The sequence below is a fragment of the Arachis stenosperma genome, chromosome 2 (genome assembly GCF_014773155.1).
Source record: "Arachis stenosperma cultivar V10309 chromosome 2, arast.V10309.gnm1.PFL2, whole genome shotgun sequence".
NCBI lineage: Eukaryota > Viridiplantae > Streptophyta > Magnoliopsida > Fabales > Fabaceae > Arachis > Arachis stenosperma.
In genome coordinates this window covers 77,737,763-77,758,621 of record NC_080378.1, presented here as the reverse complement: position 1 = coordinate 77,758,621, position 20,859 = coordinate 77,737,763, and the positions used below count along the sequence as shown (strand labels likewise).

Sequence of the window (20,859 nt, the reverse complement as noted above, 5' to 3'; positions counted from 1 at the left end):
AATTTACCTGGTCATCCTCTAAAAGAACATAAAATCTTTCAATTTAATGAATTTTTATGTATTGCATGTTCTTAAAGAAAGTTAATTATAAGACCATCCAAAAAAAATTGGAATCGAATCACCATCTTTTCTAAAATGCATTCATGGTGATATATATGGGTCCATTCACCCATCATGTGAACCATTTAAACATTTCATGGTTTTAATAGATGCGTCTTCACGATGGTCCCATGTTTGTTTACTATCAACTCGCAACATGGCCTTTGCGAGATTGTTAACTCAAGTAATTAAATTAAAAACTCATTTTTCAGACTATGTTATAGAGACAATACGTCTTGATAATGCTGATCAATTTAGGTCACAATAATTTAATGATTATGGTGTGTCAATTGGAATTACTATAGAAGAGCCTGTTGTTCATGTACACACTTAGAATGGTCTAGCAGAATCATTGATTAAAAGCTTTCAGTTAATAGCTAGACCATTAGCACGGGACATGCTATTTTGCATGCCGCAGCACTTATATGCTTAAGACTAACAAGTTATCTAAAATCCTTCCCTTTATAATTGGCTTGCAGTCAGGAGTCAAATATTTTTCATCTTAGAATATTTGAATGTCCAGTTTATGTCCCAATTACTCCACCACAACGCACAAAGATGAAACCCAAAAGAAGATTAGGGATATATGTTGGTTATAAATCTCCGTCAATTATAAAATATCTTGAACCCACAACGGATAATTTATTTAAGGCAAGATTTTCTGATTGCCACTTTGATGAAACAAATTTTCCAAAACTAGAGAGAGAAAAATAAACACCTGGAAAAGAAATTACTTGAAATTCATTGTCGTTATTATATTTAGATCCTCGGACTAGATAATGTGAAATAGAAATACAAAGGTTAATTTATATGCAAAATATTGTAAACCAATTGCTAGACGCATTTACTTACCTAAAAAGAGTAACAAAATCTCACATTCCAACTGCAAATACACCAATAAAAACAAGTATTTTGAAAGGTCAAATTGTTAGTGCAAACAAAAGCAATCTACACCTAAAGTGTGGAAGACCAATAGGTTCTAAGGATAAAAATCCCTGAAAAAGGAGAAAGATAATCAATCATGATGGTTACAACATGGAAGCAATACTCAAAAGGGATCTGAAAATATAACTATTGATGAAACTTTTGAAGAGATTCAAGTACTTGAAAATGAAGAGATCTCGATAAGTTATGTCACTACTGAAAAAATATGGGACCAAAAAAATACTGTTATCGACAATATTTTTGCTTATAATATTACTGTAGAAATCGCAAAGCAAGATGAGGATTATGAACTAAAATCCATCAAAGAATGCAGACAGAGAGATGATTGGCTAAAATAGAAAGACGTAATTCATGCTGAATTAACTTCACTTAGAAAACGTGAAGTTTTTAACCCTATAGTCAAAATCCCTGAAGGTATAGAAAGTCTCTGTAGGACTTAAAGTCCCTGAAGCATACAATAATTCCTCAGAGATTTGTTCAATAAACTTTGACAGTAATTGAAAATCATCAATTACAATTCAACAAGAAACTTTGACAATTCAAGAGTGTCTAATTAATCAATCCAAGTCAAGAACATAAAAATTTAATTTAAAATCCACCAAAGCATTTTATCAAATACTTAGAAGGCACAAAATAAAAGCATAGAGAATTAATAAGAGATAGTAAAATCTAAGATACCCAATTGCAAGACAACAATAACTAATAATTAAAGAAAGAACAATAACATAAAAATATAAATTGCATTAATCTCAATCAGAGGGAGCAAGAGTGCATCAACAATAAAGTAAACAAATGGAAGCAATAACAAATAAACAAAAAGAAGTAAGATATTAGAACAAATAAGAGTAAAAGAAAACTAAATTAAGGCAAGGTGAAAATCTGAATCTAAGAAGAAATAAGACTAAAAACCCTAAAACCTAGAGATATGAGAGAGCCTATCTCTAGAAACTTACATCTGAAACCTAAAGTGTGAATAAATCAAAAGTGATTGAATGATGATCCCCCTCATTCGTCCCACTATGCAGCCTTTAATCTTCATTTTCGGGCTTGAAATTGGGCCAAAAAAGCCCAGAAATCGCCTTCAGCATTTTCTCGTAACTAAGGAATGTTACGCTCGTCATGCGTACGCGTCGCTGAACGAATTCCTGGTCACGGGTACGCGTCATCCACGCATATGTGTTGCTTGCTGACAAACCCAAATTTGACGGTTTATCTTGTATTGAATTTAGGGGATTTTATCAACTTTTACCCACATTTATTCAATGAAATAGCATGGTTTTGTATATTCTCCTTTAATTGTGCTTAAGAGTGAAAACATGCTTTTTAGGTCTTAAAATAGCTAAATTTAATTTTCCTTGATTCCATTAGATGCCTTGATATGTTCGCTAAGTGGTTTCAGATTTAGAAGGCAAAGATTGGATCAAGGGAATGAAGAAAGAAGCATGAAAAGTTGGAGAACTCATGAAGAAATGAAAGAACCGGAAAGCTGTCAAGCCGACCTCTTTCCACTTAAATGACCATAACTTGAGCTACAGAGGTCCAAATGATGCGGTTTCAGTTGGGTTAGAAAGCTAACATCCGGGGCTTCGAAACGATATAAGATTTGCCATAGTTGCCTGGTGCGCGAAATTGTGAACAATACTTTTTCACAACTCTCATAATCCCCGGTCATGAACTCCAAAAACTTGGTAGTTCAATTCCATGGCATTACACAACTTCGCACAACTAACCAGCAAGTGCACTGGGTCGTCCAAGTAATAAACCTTACGCGAGTAAGGGTCGATCCCACGGAGATTGTTAGTATTGAAGCAAGCTATGGTCATCTTGTAAATCTTAGTCAGGCAAACTCAAATGTATATGATGATGAACGAAAATAACACAAAGATAAAGATAGTGATACTTATGTAATTCATTGGTAGGAACTTCAGATAAGCGCATGAAGATGCCTTCCCTTCCGTCTCTCTGCTTTCCTACTGCCTTCATCCAATCCTTCTTACTCCTTTCCATGGCAAGCTTGTGTAGGGTTTCACCATTGTCAGTGGCTACCTCCCATCCTCTCATTGAAAACGATTGCATATGCTCTGGTCACAGCATAGCGGAATTCATCTGTCGGTTCTCAATCAGGCCGGAATAGAATCCAGTGATTCTTTTGCGTCTGTCACTAACGCCCCGCCCTCAGGAGTTTGAAGCACGTCACAGTCATTCAGTCATTGAATCCTACTCAGAATACCACAGACAAGGTTAGACCTTCCGGATTCTCTTGAATGCTGCCATCAGTTCTCGCCTATACCACGAAGACTCTGATCTCACGGAATGGTTGGCTCGTTTGTCAGGCGAGCACTCGGTTGTCAGGCGATCAACCATGCATCGTGCAATCAGGAATCCAAGAGATATTCACTAAGCCTCAGATGCTTGTAGAACAAGAGTGGTTGTCAGTCACCTTGTTCATGAGTGAGAATGGTGATGGGCGTCAATCATCACCTTCATCATGTTGAAGAACAAGTGATATCTTGGACAAAGAACAAGCGGAATTGAATAGAAGAACAATAGTAATTGCATTAATACTCGAGGTACAACAGAGCTCCACACCTTAATCTATGGTGTGTAGAAACTCCACCGTTGAAAATACATAAGCATAAGGTCTAGGCATGGCCGAATGGCCAGCCTCCCAATGATCTAAGATAGCATAAAACTCAAAGATAGCTACCCAGATGTCAAATACAATAGTACAAGGTCCTACTTATAGAAAACTAGTAGCCTAAGGTGTACAGAAATGAGTAAATGACATAAAAATCCACTTCCGGGCCCACTTGGTGTGTGCTTGGGCTGAGCAATGAAGGAATTTTGTGTAGAGACCTTTTCTGGAGTTAAACGCCAACTTTCATGCCAGTTTGGGCGTTTAACTCCAAATTTTATGCCAGTTCCGGCGTTTAACGCTGGAATTTCTGTAGGTGACTTTGAGCGCCGGTTTGGGCCATCAAATCTTGGGCAAAGTATGGACTATCATATATTGCTGGAAAGCCCAGGATGTCTACTTTCCAACGCCATTGAGAGCGCGCCAATTGGGCTTCTGTAGCTCCAGAAAATCCACTTTGAGTGCAGGGAGGTCAGAATCCAACAGCATCTGCAGTCCTTTTTGGTCTCTGAATCAGATTTTTGCTCAGGTCCCTCAATTTCAGCCAGAAAATACCTGAAATCACAGAAAAACACACAAACTCATAGTAAAGTCCAGAAAAGTGAATTTTAACTAAAAACTAATAAAAATATACTAAAAACTAACTAGATCATACTAAAAACATACTAAAAACAATGCCAAAAAGTGTACAAATTATCCGCTCATCACAACACCAAACTTAAATTGTTGCTTGTCCCCAAGCAACTGAAAATCAAATAAGATAAAAAGAAGAGAATATGCAATGAATTTCAAAAACATCTATGAAGATCAGTATTAATTAGATGAGCGGGGCTTTTAGCTTTTTGCCTCTGAACAGTTTTGGCATCTCACTCTATCCTTTGCAACTCAGAATGATTGGCTTCTTTAGGAACTCAGAATCCAGATAGTGTTATTGATTCTCCTAGTTAAGTATGATGATTCTTGAACACAGCTACTTTATGAGTCTTGGCCGTGGCCCAAAGCACTCTGTCTTCCAGTATTACCACCGGATACATACATGCCACAGACACATAATTGGGTGAACCTTTTCAGATTGTGACTCAGCTTTGCTAAAGTCCCCAATTAGAGGTGTCCAGGGTTCTTAAGCACACTCTTATTGCCTTGGATCACAACTTTATTTCTTTCTTTTTCTTTCTTTTCTCTCTTTTTTTTTTCTTTCGGTTTTTTTTTCTTTTTTTTTTCCATTTGCTTCTTTCTCTTTTTTTTTGTATTCACTGCTTTTTCTTGCTTCAAGAATCATTTTTTTTATGATTTTTCAGATCCTCAGTAACATGTCTCCTTTTTCATCATTCTTTCAAGAGCCAACATTCATGAACCACAAATTCAAAAGACATATGCACTGTTCAAGCATACATTCAGAGAACAAAAGTGTTGCCACCACATCAAAATAATTAAACTGTTATAAAATTCAAAATTCATGCAATTCTTTCTTTTATCAATTAAGCACGTTTTTATTCAAGAAAGGTGATGGATTCATAGGACATTCATAACTTTAAGGCATAGACACTAAGACACTAATGATCACAAGACACAAACATGGATAAACATAAGCATAAAAAATTCGAAAAACAGAAGAACAAATAACAAGGAAATCAAAGAACGGGTCCACCTTAATGATGGCGGCTCTTTCTTGCTCTTGAAGATCCTATGGAGTGCTTAAGCTCCTCAATGTCTCTTCCTTGTCTTTGTTGCTCCTCCCTCATGATTCTTTGGTCTTCTCTAATTTCATGAAGGATGATGGAGTGTTCTTGATGCTCCACCCTTAGTTGTCCCATGTTGGAACTCAACTCTCCTAGGGAGGTGTTTAGTTGCTCCCAATAGTTTTGTGGAGGAAGGTGCATCCCTTGAGGTATCTCAGGGATCTCATGATGAGAGGGGTCTCTTGTGTGCTCCATCCTTTTCTTGGTAATGGGCTTATCCTCATCAATGGGGGTGTCTCCTTCTATGTCAACTCCAACTGAGTAACAGAGGTGACAAATGAGGTGAGGAAAGGCTAACCTTGCTAAGGTAGAGGACTTATCCGCCACCTTGTAGAGTTCTTGGGCTATGACCTCATGAACTTCCACTTCTTCTCCAATCATGATGCTATGGATCATGATAGCCCGGTCTATGGTAACTTCGGACCGGTTGCTAGTGGGAATGATTGAGCGTTGTATGAACTCTAACCATCCTCTAGCCACGGGCTTGAGGTCATGCCTTCTCAATTGAACCGGCTTTCCTTTTGAATCTTGCTTCCATTGTGCGCCCTCTTCACATATGATTGTGAGGACTTGGTCCAACCTTTGATCAAAGTTGACCCTTCTTGTATAAGGATGCTCATCTCCTTGCATCATAGGCAAGTTGAACGCCACCCTTACACTCTCCGGACTAAAATCCAAGTATTTCCCCCGAACCATAGTGAGATAATTCTTTGGATTCGGGTTCACACTTTGGTCATGGTTCTTGGTGATCCATGCATTGGCATAGAACTCTTGAACCATCAAGATTCCGACTTGTTGAATGGGGTTGGTAAGAACTTCCCAACCTCTTCTTCGGATCTCATGTCGGATCTCCGGGTATTCACCCTTTTTGAGTGAAAAGGGGACCTCGGGGATCACCTTCTTCAAGGCCACAACTTTATAGAAGTGGACTTGATGCACCCTTGAGAGGAATCTATCCATCTCCCATGACTCGGAGGTGGAAGCTTTTGCCTTCCCTTTCCTCTTTCTAGAGGTTTCTCCGGCCTTGGATGCCATAATGGTTATGGAAAAACGAAAAAGCAACGCTTTTACCACACCAAACTTAAAATGTTTGCTCATCCTCGAGCAAAAGAAGAAAGAAGAGAGTAGAAGAAGAAGAAATGAAGAAGAGGGAGATGGTGGTGTGTTCGGCCATTATGGGTGGGTTTGGGAGGGAAAGTGGTTTGAATTTGAAGGGTGAGGTTGGTGGGGATTTATGAAGGATGGATGTGAGTGGTGAAGAGAAAGATGGGATTTGATAGGTGAAGGGTTTTTTGGGGAAGAGGTGTTGAGGTGATTGGTGAATGGAGGAAGAAGAGAGAGAGTGGTGGTGGGGTCCTGTGGGGTCCACAGATCCTGTGGTGTCAAGGAAAAGTCATCCCTGCACCAAATGGCATCAAAATTCACGTTTTGAGCCATTTCTGGCGTTAAACGCCGGGCTGGTGCCCATTCCTGGCGTTTAACGCCAAGTTCTAGCCCTTTTCTGGCGTTTAACGCCAGTCTGGTGCCCCTTTCTGGCGTTAAACGCCCAGAATGGTGCCAGACTGGGCGTTAAACGCCCAACAGCTAGGCTTACTGGCGTTTAAACGCCAGCAGCATCTTCCTCCAGGGTGTGCTATTTTTCTTCCTGTTTTTCATTCTGTTTTTGCTTTTTTCATTGTTTTTGTGACTTCTTATGATCATCAACCTACAAAAAAGATAAAATAACAAAAGAAAATAGTTAATTATAAAACATTGGGTTGTCTCCCAACAAGCGCTTCTTTAATGTCATTAGCTTGACAGAGGACTCTCATGGAGCCTCAGAAATACTCAGAACCGTGTTGGAACCTCCCAACACCAAACTTAGAGTTTGAATGTGGGGGTTCAACACCAAACTTAGAGTTTGGTTGTGGCCTCCCAACACCAAACTTAGAGTTTGACTGTGGGGGCTCTGCTTGGCTCTGTTTTGAGAGAAGCTCTTCATGCTTCCTCTCCATGATGATAGAGGGATGTCCTTGGGCCTTAAACACCAAGGATTCTTCATTCACTTGAATGATCAACTCTCCTCTATCAACATCAATCACAGCCTTTGCTGTGGCTAGGAAGGGTCTGCCAAGGATGATGGATTCATCCATGCACTCCCCAGTCTCTAGGACTACGAAATCAGTAGGGATGTAATGGTCTTCAACTTTTACCAGAACATCCTCTACAAGTCCATAGGCTTGTTTTCTTGAGTTGTCTGCCATCTCTAGTGAGATTTTTGCAGCTTGCACCTCAAAGATCCCTAATTTCTCCATTACAGAGAGGGGCATGAGGTTTATACTTGACCCTAAGTCACACAAGGCCTTCTTGAAGGTCGTGGTGCCTATGGTACAAGGTATAGAAAACTTCCCAGAATCCTGCCTCTTTTGAGGTAATTTCTGCCTAGACAAGTCATCCAGTTCTTTGGTGAGCAAGGGAAGTTCATCTTCCCAAGTCTCATTTCCAAATAACTTGTCATTTAGCTTCATGATTGCTCCAAGATATTTAGCAACTTGCTCTTTAGTGACATACTCATCCTCTTCAGAGGAAGAATACTCATCAGAGCTCAGGAAAGGCAGAAGTAAGTCAAATGGAATCTCTATGGTCTCATTTTGAGCCTCAGATTCCCATGGTTCCTCATTGGGGAACTCAGAGGAGATTGGTGCACGCCCATTGAGGTCTTCCTCAGTGGCGTCCACCTCCTCTCTTTCCTCTCCATATTCGGCCATGGTTTTGGCTTTGCACTCTCCTTTTGGATTTTCTTCTGTATTACTTGGGAGAGTACTAGGAGGGAGTTCAGTAATTTTCTTGCTCAGCTGTCCCACTTGTCCTTCCAAATTTCTGATGGAGGACCTTGTTTCATTCATGAAACTTTGAGTGGTTTTTATTAGATCAGAGACCATTGTTGCTAAGTCAGAAGTACTCTGCTTAGAACTCTCTGTCTGTTGCTGAGAAGATGATGGAAAAGGCTTGCCATTGCTAAACATGTTTCTTCCACCATTATTGTTATTGAAACCTTGTTGAGGTCTCTCTTGATTCTTCCATGAGAAATTTGGATGATTTCTCCATGAAGAATTATAAGTGTTTCCATAGGGTTCTCCTAGGTAATTCACCTCTTCCATTGAAGGATTCTCAGGATCATAAGCTTCTTCCTCAGATGAAGCTTCCTTAGTACTGCCAGGTGCATTTTGCATTCCAGACAGACTTTGAGAAATCAAATTGACTTGTTGAGTCAATATCTTGTTCTGAGCCAGTATGGCATTCAGAGTGTCAATCTCAAGAACTCCTTTCTTCTGACTAGTCCCATTGTTCACAGGATTCCTTTCAGAAGTGTACATGAATTGGTTATTTGCAACCATTTCAATTAGTTCCTGAGCCTCTGTAGGCGTCTTCTTCAGATGAAGAGATCCTCCAGCAGAGCTATCCAAAGACATCTTGGATAGTTCAGAGAGACCATCATAGAAAATACCTATGATGCTCCATTCAGAAAGCATGTCTGAGGGACATCTTCTGATTAATTGTTTGTATCTTTCCCAAGCTTCATAGAGGGATTCTCCATCCTTCTGTCTGAAGGTTTGGACTTCCACTCTAAGCTTACTCCATCTTTGAGGTGGAAAGAACTTTGCCAAGAAGGCATTGACTAGCTTTTCCCAAGAGTCCAGGCTTTCCTTAGGTTGTGAGTCCAACCATATTCTAGCTCTGTCTCTTACAGCAAAAGGGAATAGCATCAGTCTGTAGACCTCAGGGTCAACCCCATTAGTCTTGACTGTGTCACAGATTTGCAAGAACTCAGCTAAAAACTGATGAGGATCTTCCATTGGAAGTCCATGGAACTTGCAATTCTGTTGCATTAGAGAAACTAATTGAGGCTTAAGCTCAAAGTTGTTTGCTCCAATGGCAGGGATAGAGATGCTTCTCCCATAGAAATCAGGAGTAGGTGCAGTGAAGTCACCCAGCACCTTCCTTGCATTGTTGGCATTGTTGTTGTTTTCGGCTGCCATGGGTTCTTCTTTCTTGAAGAATTCGGTCAGGTCCTCTAAAGAGAGTTGTGCCTTGGCTTCTCTTAGCTTTCGCTTCAAGGTTCTCTCAGGTTCAGGGTCAGCTTCAACAAGAATGCCTTTGTCCTTTTTCCTGCTCATAAGAAAGAGAAGAGAAAAAAAAATGTGGAATCCTCTATGTCACAGTATAGAGATTCCTTGAAGTGTCAGAGGAAAAGAAAAATAGAAGAAAGAAGGTAGAAGAATTCAAACTTGATGAGATAGAGTTCGAATTGTGCATTAAAAAGGAGTAGTACTCCATAAATAGAAGGATGTGAGAAGGAGGGAAGAGGATTTTCGAAAATTAATTAAAAAGATGTCAAAAACATTTTAAAAATTGATTGATAATTTTCGAAAATTCAAGGTGGAAAAGAAATCAAGTGATTTTTGAAAAAGATTTTGAATTTAGAAGTTAAAAAGATTTGATTGAAAACTATTTTGAAAAAGATGTGGTTTGAGAAGATATGATTGGTTTTAAAAAATGTGATTGAGAAGATATGATTTGAAAACCATTTTAAAAAGATATATTTTGAAAAACAATTTTAAAAGATTTGATTTTGAAAATTAGTGACTTGCCTAACAAGAAAAGATATGATTCAAACATTAAACCTTTCTCAACAGAAAAGGTAACAAATTTGAGATGTTCAATCAAATCATTAATTGTTAGGAAGTATCTTTGAAAAAGGAAAGAAATTGATTTTAAAACATTTGATTGAAAAGATATGATTTGAAAAAGATTTGATTTTGAAAAACTTTGAAAACTTGAAAAAAAATTGATTTTGAAAACAAAATCTTCCCCCTAGCACCATCCTGGCGTTAAACGCCCAGAATGGTATACATTCTGGCGTTTAACGCCCAAAATGCTACCTCTTTGGGCGTTAAACGCCCAACCAGGTACCTTGGCTGGCGTTTAAACGCCAGTCTGTCTTCTTCACTGGGCATTTTTGAATGCTCAGCTTTTTCTGTATAATTCCTCTGCAGTATGTTCTGAATCTTCAATTCTTTGTATCATTGACTTGAAAAGACACAAATTAAAAATATTTTTGGATTTTTTAATAATCAAAATGCAACAAGAATGAAATAACAATGAATGCAAGACACCAAACTTAGCAGTTTGTATACTACTGACACTATATGAGACACATAAACACTCAAGCCAAAAGAATTCAAAGATCAGAGTAAGAAATCATCAAGAAGTACTTGAAGATCCTTAATACACATGAATGAATGCATGCAATTGACACCAAACTTAAGATGAGACACTAGACTTAAGCAAGAAACATCAAATATTTTTGGTTTTTATGATTTTGTAATTTTTTTGGATTTTTCGAAAATTAAGTGGGAAAAGATATCAAAATTCTTAATGAGAATTCCAGGAATCAGTGCAATGCTAGTCTAAGACTCCGGTCCAGGAATTAGACATGACTTCACAGCCAGCCAAGCTTTCAAAGAAAGCTTCGGTCCAAAACACTAGACATGACCAAAGGCCAGCCAAGCCTTAGCAAATCACTGCTCCAAAAGCAAGATTGATGAAAATCAACTAGCTCTTGTGATGATAAGTTGAAACCTCGGTCCAATGAGATTAGACATGGCTTCTCAGCCAGCCAGATTTCAACAAATCATCATGAAACTCTAGAATTCATCTTCAAGAATTTCGAAAAAAAATAAATACCTAATCTAAGCAACAAGATGAACCGTCAGTTGTCCAAACTAGAACAATCCCCGGCAACGGCGCCAAAAACTTGGTGCGCGAAATTGTGAACAATACTTTTTCACAACTCTCATAATCCCCGGTCATGAACTCCAAAAACTTGGTAGTTCAATTCCATGGCATTACACAACTTCGCACAACTAACCAACAAGTGCACTGGGTCGTCCAAGTAATAAACCTTACGCGAGTAAGGGTCGATCCCACGGAGATTGTTAGTATTGAAGCAAGCTATGGTCATCTTGTAAATCTTAGTCAGGCAAACTCAAATGTATATGATGATGAACGAAAATAACACAAAGATAAAGATAGTGATACTTATGTAATTCATTGGTAGGAACTTCAGATAAGCGCATGAAGATGCCTTCCCTTCCGTCTCTCTGCTTTCCTACTGCCTTCATCCAATCCTTCTTACTCCTTTCCATGGCAAGCTTGTGTAGGGTTTCACCATTGTCAGTGGCTACCTCCCATCCTCTCATTGAAAACGATTGCATATGCTCTGGTCACAGCATAGCGGAATTCATCTGTCGGTTCTCAATCAGGCCGGAATAGAATCCAGTGATTCTTTTGCGTCTGTCACTAACGCCCCGCCCTCAGGAGTTTGAAGCACGTCACAGTCATTCAGTCATTGAATCCTACTCAGAATACCACAGACAAGGTTAGACCTTCCGGATTCTCTTGAATGCTGCCATCAGTTCTCGCCTATACCATGAAGACTCTGATCTCACGGAATGGTTGGCTCGTTTGTCAGGCGAGCACTCGGTTGTCAGGCGATCAACCATGCATCGTGCAATCAGGAATCCAAGAGATATTCACTAAGCCTCAAATGCTTGTAGAACAAGAGTGGTTGTCAGTCACCTTGTTCATGAGTGAGAATGGTGATGGGCGTCAATCATCACCTTCATCATGTTGAAGAACAAGTGATATCTTGGACAAAGAACAAGCGGAATTGAATAGAAGAACAATAGTAATTGCATTAATACTCGAGGTACAGCAGAGCTCCACACCTTAATCTATGGTGTGTAGAAACTCCACCGTTGAAAATACATAAGCATAAGGTCTAGGCATGGCCGAATGGCCAGCCTCCCAATGATCTAAGATAGCATAAAACTCAAAGATAGCTACCCAGATGTCAAATACAATAGTACAAGGTCCTACTTATAGAAAACTAGTAGCCTAAGGTATACAGAAATGAGTAAATGACATAAAAATACACTTCCGGGCCCACTTGGTGTGTGCTTGGGCTGAGCAATGAAGGAATTTCGTGTAGAGACCTTTTCTGGAGTTAAACGCCAGCTTTCATGCCAGTTTGGGCGTTTAACTCCAAATTTTATGCCAGTTCCGGCGTTTAACGCTGGAATTTCTGTAGGTGACTTTGAGCGCCGATTTGGGCCATCAAATCTTGGGCAAAGTATGGACTATCATATATTGCTGGAAAGCCCAGGATGTCTACTTTCCAACGCCGTTGAGAGCGCGCCAATTGGGCTTCTGTAGCTCCAGAAAATCCACTTTGAGTGCAGGAAGGTCAGAATCCAACAGCATCTGCAGTTCTTTTTGGTCTCTGAATCAGATTTTTGCTCAGGTCCCTCAATTTCAGCCAGAAAATACCTGAAATCACAGAAAAACACACAAACTCATAGTAAAGTCCAGAAAAGTGAATTTTAACTAAAAACTAATAAAAATATACTAAAAACTAACTAGATCATACTAAAAACATACTAAAAACAATGCCAAAAAGTGTACAAATTATCCGCTCATCATTGCCACACGTATGGTGGCGCTCACGCGCATAGTACGTGCACGCGCCGTTGCTGCCACCTAGTCCACTTAAAGCAAAACGTGGCCAGCGATTTTAGAAGCCTTGTGGGCCCAATCCAACTCATTTCTGATGATATTTAAGCCAAGGATTGAAGAAGAATCAACTGAACTTTTAACCATTAGTTTAGTTTAGTAGCTAGAGTTAGTTTCTAGAGAGAGAAGCTCTTGCGCGTGGGATGGCATATTAGGCAGGGGCGCGTGCGCGTACGGTGCGCGCACGCGTACATGAGATTGGGCCTGAGGCTTAGAATCTGCTTGAGGCACGCCCAACTCTCGGGTTCGTGGCCTAGATTGGTGGCAGCACGCAAGGACGCGTGCGCGGCAAGTGCGCGTACGCGTACATTGACGAATTGTGATATGGCGCGCTAGCGCGATGCGTGCGCTCGCGTCTTGTCCATTATTGACATACAGGCGCGCACGCGGTAGGTGCGCGTCCGCGCAAATCGAGTTGGGCTCAGGGCATAATGTTTGCCCAAGAGAGGCCCAACTCTCGGGTATGTGGGCGATGTTGCATCCGCACAGGGACGCGTGCGCGCGCGTCCACCCTCCCCTTTTTTTTTGAACAAGAAAATGCCTAAAAGCTATAAATTGCCCAAACCTCGGGTCGTTCTCCCTAGGAATTACAATAAAGTGTCTTGTTATTGGTTGTGAGTTATTTTGGGGTTTTGATATGAAACATGAAAGATAAATGGCAAGAAAGTAAACTAATGGCTAAAAAGGTCTTGGCAAGGGTTGGTGGTCAAGGATCTCTATCCTAATCACTAACCACAATATGAGAATTGGCAAGGATTAATCTCATTAAATCATCCTCTAACTAGTAGTAAAGGAAAGTCAAATGAGCTATATCAATCCTAGTCCATAAGTCCTAACTCTCCACTAATTCAATTAGTGAGAACTAGAGTCAATGGCTCCCAATCATCAATCACTTGGACATTAGTAACTCAAGAGGTCCTAAGTTACCTTTCCAAGCCAAGAGTATAAAATTCTACTCTAAAATCCAACCAAGCATTTCATCAAACACTTGGAAGGCATAAAAGGAAAGCATAGTAAATTGACAACAAGAATGAAATCTAACAACAATCAAATGTAAAGAATTAACAACAACAATTAAAGGAAACAAGATCTACATGAATTACCTCTTATTGAATTGGAAGAATGTAGAAGGAACAATACTAGATCTACAACAAAATGTAAGAACAACATAAAAGAAATTACAACAAAAGAGTAGAAGAAGATGAATCTAACAACAAAGAATTGAAATGTAGAAGTAGAAGAAAGCAAAGATTAAAACCTAGATCTAAGAACTAATCATAATCCTAATCCTAATTCTAGAGAGAAGTGAGAGCTTCTCTCTCTAGAAACTAACTCTAACTACTAAACTAAACTAATGGTTAAAAGTTCAGTTGATTCCTCTTCAATCCTTGGCTTAAATAGCATCAGAAATGAGTTGGATTGGGCCCACAAGGCTTCTAAAATCGCTGGCCACGTTTTGCTTTAAGTGGACTAGGTGGCAGCAACGGCGCGTGCGTGTACTATGCACGTGCGCGCCACCATATGTGTGGCAACTATGGCAAATCTTATATCGTTTCGAAGCCCCGGATGTTAGCTTTCTAACCCAACTAGAACCGCATTATTTGGACCTCTGTAGCTCAAGTTATGGTTGTTTAAGTGCGAAGAGGTCGGTTTGACAGCTTTCCGGTTCTTTCATTTCTTCATGAGTTCTCCAACTTTTCATGCTTCTTTCTTCATTCCCTTGATCCAATCTTTGCCTTCTAAATCTGAAATCACTTAGCAAACATATCAAGGCATCTAATGGAATCAAGGAGAATTAAATTTAGCTATTTTAAGACCTAAAAAGCATGTTTTCACTCTTAAGCACAATTAAAGGAGAATATACAAAACCATGCTATTTCATTGAATAAATGTGGGTAAAAGGTGATAAAATCCCTTAAATTCAATACAAGATAAACCGTCAAATTGGGGTTTGTCAACCTCCCCACACTTAAACCAAGCATGTCCTCATGCTTAAGCCAAGAGAAAGCAAAGGGCATCAACATTTATTCAATGTAACCTATCTATATGCATCCTATCTACATGAATGCAACTAGATGCAAAATGGTTGTACCTACTTGGTTAAAAATAAATCAATCCTCCAAGTCATACATGCACAAGTAGGGTCAAGATCATATAACGATTCATGAATCCTACCAATTCAAATATAAAAATTGAAGTTCAAATAGACTTGCAAGAAGAACGCTCGTGAAAGCCGGGAATCAAGGAATTGAGCATCGAACCCTCACCGGAAGTGTTTGCACTCTAGTCACTCGGTGTTTGGGGTTGATTCACTCAATTCTCCCCTAATCATGCTTCCCAAGATTTGTTTTTCATCTAACAATCAACAATTATTCAATGCACGCATACAATTATCATGAGGTCTTTTCCTTAGGTTGTAATGGGGCTAGGGTTAAGGTAGGGTCATATTTGGCTAGTAGACTTAGGATTTGAATCTTTTCCTTAGGTTGCCTCCCAACAAGCGCTTCTTTAATGTCAGTAGCTTGACAGAGGGCTCTCATGGAGCCTCACAGATACTCAGAGCAATGTGGGAACCTCCCAACACCAAACTTAGAGTTTGAATGTGGGGGTTCAACACCAAACTTAGAGTTTGGTTGTGGCCTCCCAACACCAAATTTAGAGTTTGACTGTGGGGGCTCTGTTTGTCTCTGATTTGAGAGAAGCTCTTCATGCTTCTTCTCCATGGTGACAGAGGGATATCCTTGAGCCTTAAACACCAAGGATTTTTCATTCACTTGAATGATCAGTTCACCTCTATCAACATCAATCACAGCCTTTGCTGTGGCTAGGAAGGGTCTGCCAAGGATGATGGATTCATCCATGCACTTTCCAGTCTCTAGGACTATGAAATCAGTAGGGATGTAATGGTCTTCAACTTTTACCAAAACATTCTCTACAAGTCCATGAGCTTGTTTTCTTGAGTTGTCTGCCATCTCCAATGAGATTCTTGCAGCTTGTACCTCAAAGATCCCTAACTTCTTCATTACAGAGAGAGGCATGAGGTTCACACTTGACCCTAAGTCACACAGGGCCTTCTTGAAGGTCATGGTGCCTATGGTACAAGGTATGGAAAACTTCCCAGGATCTTGTCTCTTTTGAGGTAATTTCTGCCTAGACAAGTCATCCAGTTCTTTGGTGAGCAAGGGGGGTTCATCTTCCCAAGTCTCATTTCCAAATAACTTGTCATTTAGCTTCATGATTGCTCCAAGATATTTAGCAACTTGCTCTTTAGTGACATACTCATCCTCTTCAGAGGAAGAATACTCATCAGAGCTCATGAAAGGCAGAAGTAAGTCCAATGGAATCTCTATGGTCTTATTTTGAGCCTCAGATTCCCATGGTTCCTCATTGGGGAACTCAGAGGAGGTTGGTGCACGTCCATTGAGGTCTTCCTTAGTGGCGTCCACCTCCTCTCTTTCCTCTCCATATTCGGCCATGCTTATGGCTTTGCACTCTCCTTTTGGATTTTCTTCTGTATTACTTGGGAGAGTACTAGGAGGGAGTTCAGTAACTTTCTTGCTCAGCTGACCCACTTGTCCTTCCAAATTTCTAATGGAGGACCTTGTTTCATTCATGAAACTTTGAGTGGTTTTGATTAGATCAGAGACCATTGTTGCTAAGTCAGAGGTATTCTGCTTAGAACTCTCTGTCTGTTGCTGAGAAGATGATGGAAAAGGCTTGTTATTGCTAAACCTGTTTCTTCCACCATTATTATTATTGAAACCTTGTTGAGGTCTCTCTTGATTCTTCCATGAGAATTTGGGTGATTTCTCCATGAAGAATTATAGGGTTTCCATAGGGTTCTCCTAGGTAATTCACCTCTTCCATTGAAGGGTTCTCAGGATCATAAGCTTCTTCCTCAGATGAAGCTTCCTTAGTACTGCCAGGTGCATTTTGCATTCCAGACAGACTTTGAGAAATCAAATTGACTTGTTGAGTCAATATCTTGTTCTGAGCCAGTATGGCATTCAGAGTGTCAATCTCAAGAACTCCTTTCTTCTGACTAGTCCCATTGTTCACAGGATTCCTTTCAGAAGTGTACATGAATTGGTTATTTGCAACCATTTCAATCAGCTCTTGAGCTTCTGTAGGCGTCTTCTTCAGATGAAGAGATCCTCCAGCAGAGCTATCCAAAGACATCTTGGATAGTTCAGAGAGACCATCATAGAAATACCTATGATGCTTTATTCAGAAAGCATGTCTGAGGGACATTTTCTGATTAATTGTTTGTATCTTTCCCAAGCTTCATAGAGGGATTCTCCATCCTTCTGTCTGAAGGTTTGGACTTCCACTCTAAGCTTACTCCATTTTTGAGGTGGAAAGAACTTTGCCAAGAAGGCATTGACTAGCTTTTCCCAAGAGTCCAGGCTTTCCTTAGGTTGTGAGTCCAACCATATTCTAGCTCTGTCTCTTACAGCAAAAGGGAATAGCATCAGTCTGTAGACCTCAGGGTCAACCCCATTAGTCTTGACTGTGTCACAGATTTGCAAGAACTCAGCTAAAAACTGATGAGGATCTTCCATTGGAAGTCCATGGAATTTGCAATTCTGTTGCATTAGAGAAACTAATTGAGGCTTAAGCTCAAAGTTGTTTGCTCCAATGGCAGGGATAGAGATGCTTCTCCCATAGAAGTAGAGAGTAGGTGCAGTAAAGTCACCCAGCACCTTCCTTGCATTGTTGGCATTGTTGTTGTTTTCGGCTGCCATGGGTTCTTCTTCCTTGAAGAATTCGGTCAGGTCCTCAACAGAGAGTTGAGCCTTAGCTTTTCTTAGCTTTCGCTTCAAGGTCCTTTCAGGTTCAGGGTCAGCTTCAACAAGAATGCCTTTGTCTTTGCTCCTGCTCATATGAAAGAGAAGAGAACAAGAAGATGTGGAATCCTCTATGTCACAGTATAGAGATTCCTTAAGGTGTCAGAGGAAACGAAAAATAGAAGAAAGAAGGTAGAAGAATTTCGAACTTGATGAGATAAAGTTCGAATTGTGCATTAAGAAGGAGTAGTACTCCATAAATAGAAGGATGTGAGAAGGAGGGAAGAGAATTTTCGAAAATTAATTAGAAAGATGTTAAAAACATTTTAAAAATTGATTGATAATTTTCGAAAATTGAAAGTGGAAAAGAAATCAAGTGTTTTTTGAAAAAGATTTTGAAATTAGAAATCAAAAAGATTTGATTGAAAACTATTTTGAAAAAGATGTGATTAAAAAGATATGATTGAAAAAAATTGATTTGAAATTTTAAAAGATATGTTTTGAAAACAAAATTTTTTTTTTAAAAGATTTGATTTTGAAAATTAGTGACTTGCCTAACAAGAAAAGATATGATTCAAACATTAAACCTTTCTCAACAGAAAAGGTAACAAATTTGAGATGTTCAATCAAATCATTAATTGTTAGTAAGTATCTTTGAAAAAGGAAAGAAATTGATTTTGAAAACATTTGATTGAAAAGATATGATTTGAAAAAGATTTGATTTTGAAAAACTTTGAAAACTTGAAAAAAAATTGATTTGAAAACAAAATCTTCCCCCTTTGCCATCCTGGCGTTAAACGCCCAGAATGGTGCACATTCTGGCGTCTAACGCCCAAAATGCACCCTTTTTGGGCGTTAAACGCCCAACCAGGTACCCTGGCTGGCGTTTAAACGCCAGTCTGTCTTCTTCACTGGGCATTTTTGAATGCTCAGCTTTTTCTGTATAATTCCTCTGCAGCATGTTCTGAATCTTCAATTCTTTGTATTATTGACTTGAAAAGACACAAATTAAAAATATTTTTGGATTTTTAATACTCAAAATGCAACAAGAATGAAATAACAATGCATGCAAGACACCAAACTTAGCAGTTTGTATACTACTGACATTAATGGGAATGCATATGAGACACATAAAACACTCAAGTTAATTGAATTCAAAGATTAGAACATGAAAATCATCAAGAATTACTTGAAGATCACTAAGACACATGAAATAAATGCATGCAATTGACACCAAACTTAAGATGAGACCAGTGTCTCAACAAGAAACATAACATATTTTTGGTCTTTTTATGATTTTTTTGATTTTTTTGTGTTTTTCGAAAATTAAGTGGAAAAAGATATCAAAATTCTTAATGAGAATTCTAGGAATCAGTGCAATGTTAGTCTAAGACTCCGGTCCAGGAATTAGACATGGCTTCACAGCCAGCCAAGCTTTCAAAGAAAGCTTCGGTCCAAAACACTAGACATGGCCAAAGGCCAGCCAAGCCTTAGCAGATCACTGCTCCAAAAGCAAGATTGATAAAAATCAACAAGCTCTTGTGATGATGAGTTGAAACCTCGGTCCAATGAGATTAGACATGGCTTCTCAGCCAGCCAGATTTCAACAAATCATCATGAAACTCTAGAATTCATCTTCAAGAATTTCGAAAAAAATACCTAATCTAAGCAACAAGATGAACCGTCAGTTGTCCATACACAGAACAATCCCCGGCAACGGCGCCAAAAACTTGGTGCGCGAAATTGTGATCACTACAACTTCACACAACTAACCAGCAAGTGCACTGGGTCGTCCAAGTAATACCTTACGTGAGTAAGGGTCGATCCCACGGAGATTGTTGGTATGAAGCAAGCTATGGTCACCTTGTAAATCTTAGTCAGGCAGACTCAAATGGATATGGTGATGAACGAAAATAACATAAAAGATAAAGATAGAGATACTTATGTAATTCATTGGTAGGAACTTCAGATAAGCGTATGAAGATGCCTTCCCTTCCGTCTCTCTGCTTTCCTACTGTCTTCATCCAATCCTTCTTACTCCTTTCCATGGCAAGCTTATGCAAGGGTTTCACCGTTGTCAGTGGCTACCTCCCATCCTCTCATTGGAAATGTTCAACGCACCCTGTCACGGCACGGCTATCCATCTGTCGGTTCTCAATCAGGCCGGAATAGAATCCAGTGATTCTTTTGCGTCTGTCACTAACGCCCCGCCCTCAGGAGTTTGAAGCACGTCACAGTCATTCAATCATTGAATCCTACTCAGAATACCACAGACAAGGTTAGACCTTCCGGATTCTCTTGAATGCCGCCATCAGTTCTCGCCTATACCACGAAGATTCCGGTTAAAGAATCCAAGAGATATTCACTAGAGCCTTGGTTGCTTGTAGAACAAAAGTGGTTGTCAGTCACCTTGTTCATAGGTGAGAATGATGATGAGTGTCACGGATCATCACATTCATCAAGTTGAAGAACAAGTGATATCTTGGACAAAGAACAAGCGGAATTGAATAGAAGAACAATAGTAATTGCATTAATACTCGAGGTACAGCAGAGCTCCACACCTTAATCTATGGTGTGTAGAAACTCCACCGTTGAAAATACATAAGAACAAAAGTGATCATTGGTTTCGGCCCCAGAGAGGGAACCAGAAAAACCAAGATCTGATCTAAGAACTAGATGTCCAAAGATGAAAATACAATAGTAAAAGGTCCTATTTATAAGAAACTAGTAGCCTAAGGTTTACAGAGATGAGTAAATGACATAAAAATCCACTTCCGGGCCCACTTGGTGTGTGCTTGGGCTGAGCAATGAAGCATTTTCGTGTAGAGACTCTTCTTGGAGTTAAACGCCAGCTTTTATGCCAGTTTGGGCGTTTAACTCCCATTTAGGTGCCAGTTCCGGCGTTTAACGCTGGAATTTCTGTAGGTGACTTTGAACGCCGGTTTGGGCCATCAAATCTTGGGCAAAGTATGGACTATCATATATTGCTGGAAAGCCCAGGATGTCTACTTTCCAACGCCGTTGAGAGCGCGCCAATTGG

General features: G+C 39.6%; 2 non-coding genes across 2 annotated transcripts; both read left to right on the top strand.

Annotated features, from left to right (window-relative positions):
* The first annotated feature begins 8,924 nt into the window (after positions 1–8,924).
* Positions 8,925–9,032, top strand: LOC130964448 (small nucleolar RNA R71). Its single transcript, XR_009080542.1, has one exon. It is a non-coding gene; the product is annotated as a small nucleolar RNA R71 (small nucleolar RNA).
* An 8,232-nt stretch (positions 9,033–17,264) lies between these two features.
* LOC130963893 (small nucleolar RNA R71) lies at positions 17,265–17,372 on the top strand. The gene has a single exon (XR_009080010.1). It is a non-coding gene; the product is annotated as a small nucleolar RNA R71 (small nucleolar RNA).
* The last annotated feature ends 3,487 nt before the right edge of the window (positions 17,373–20,859 follow it).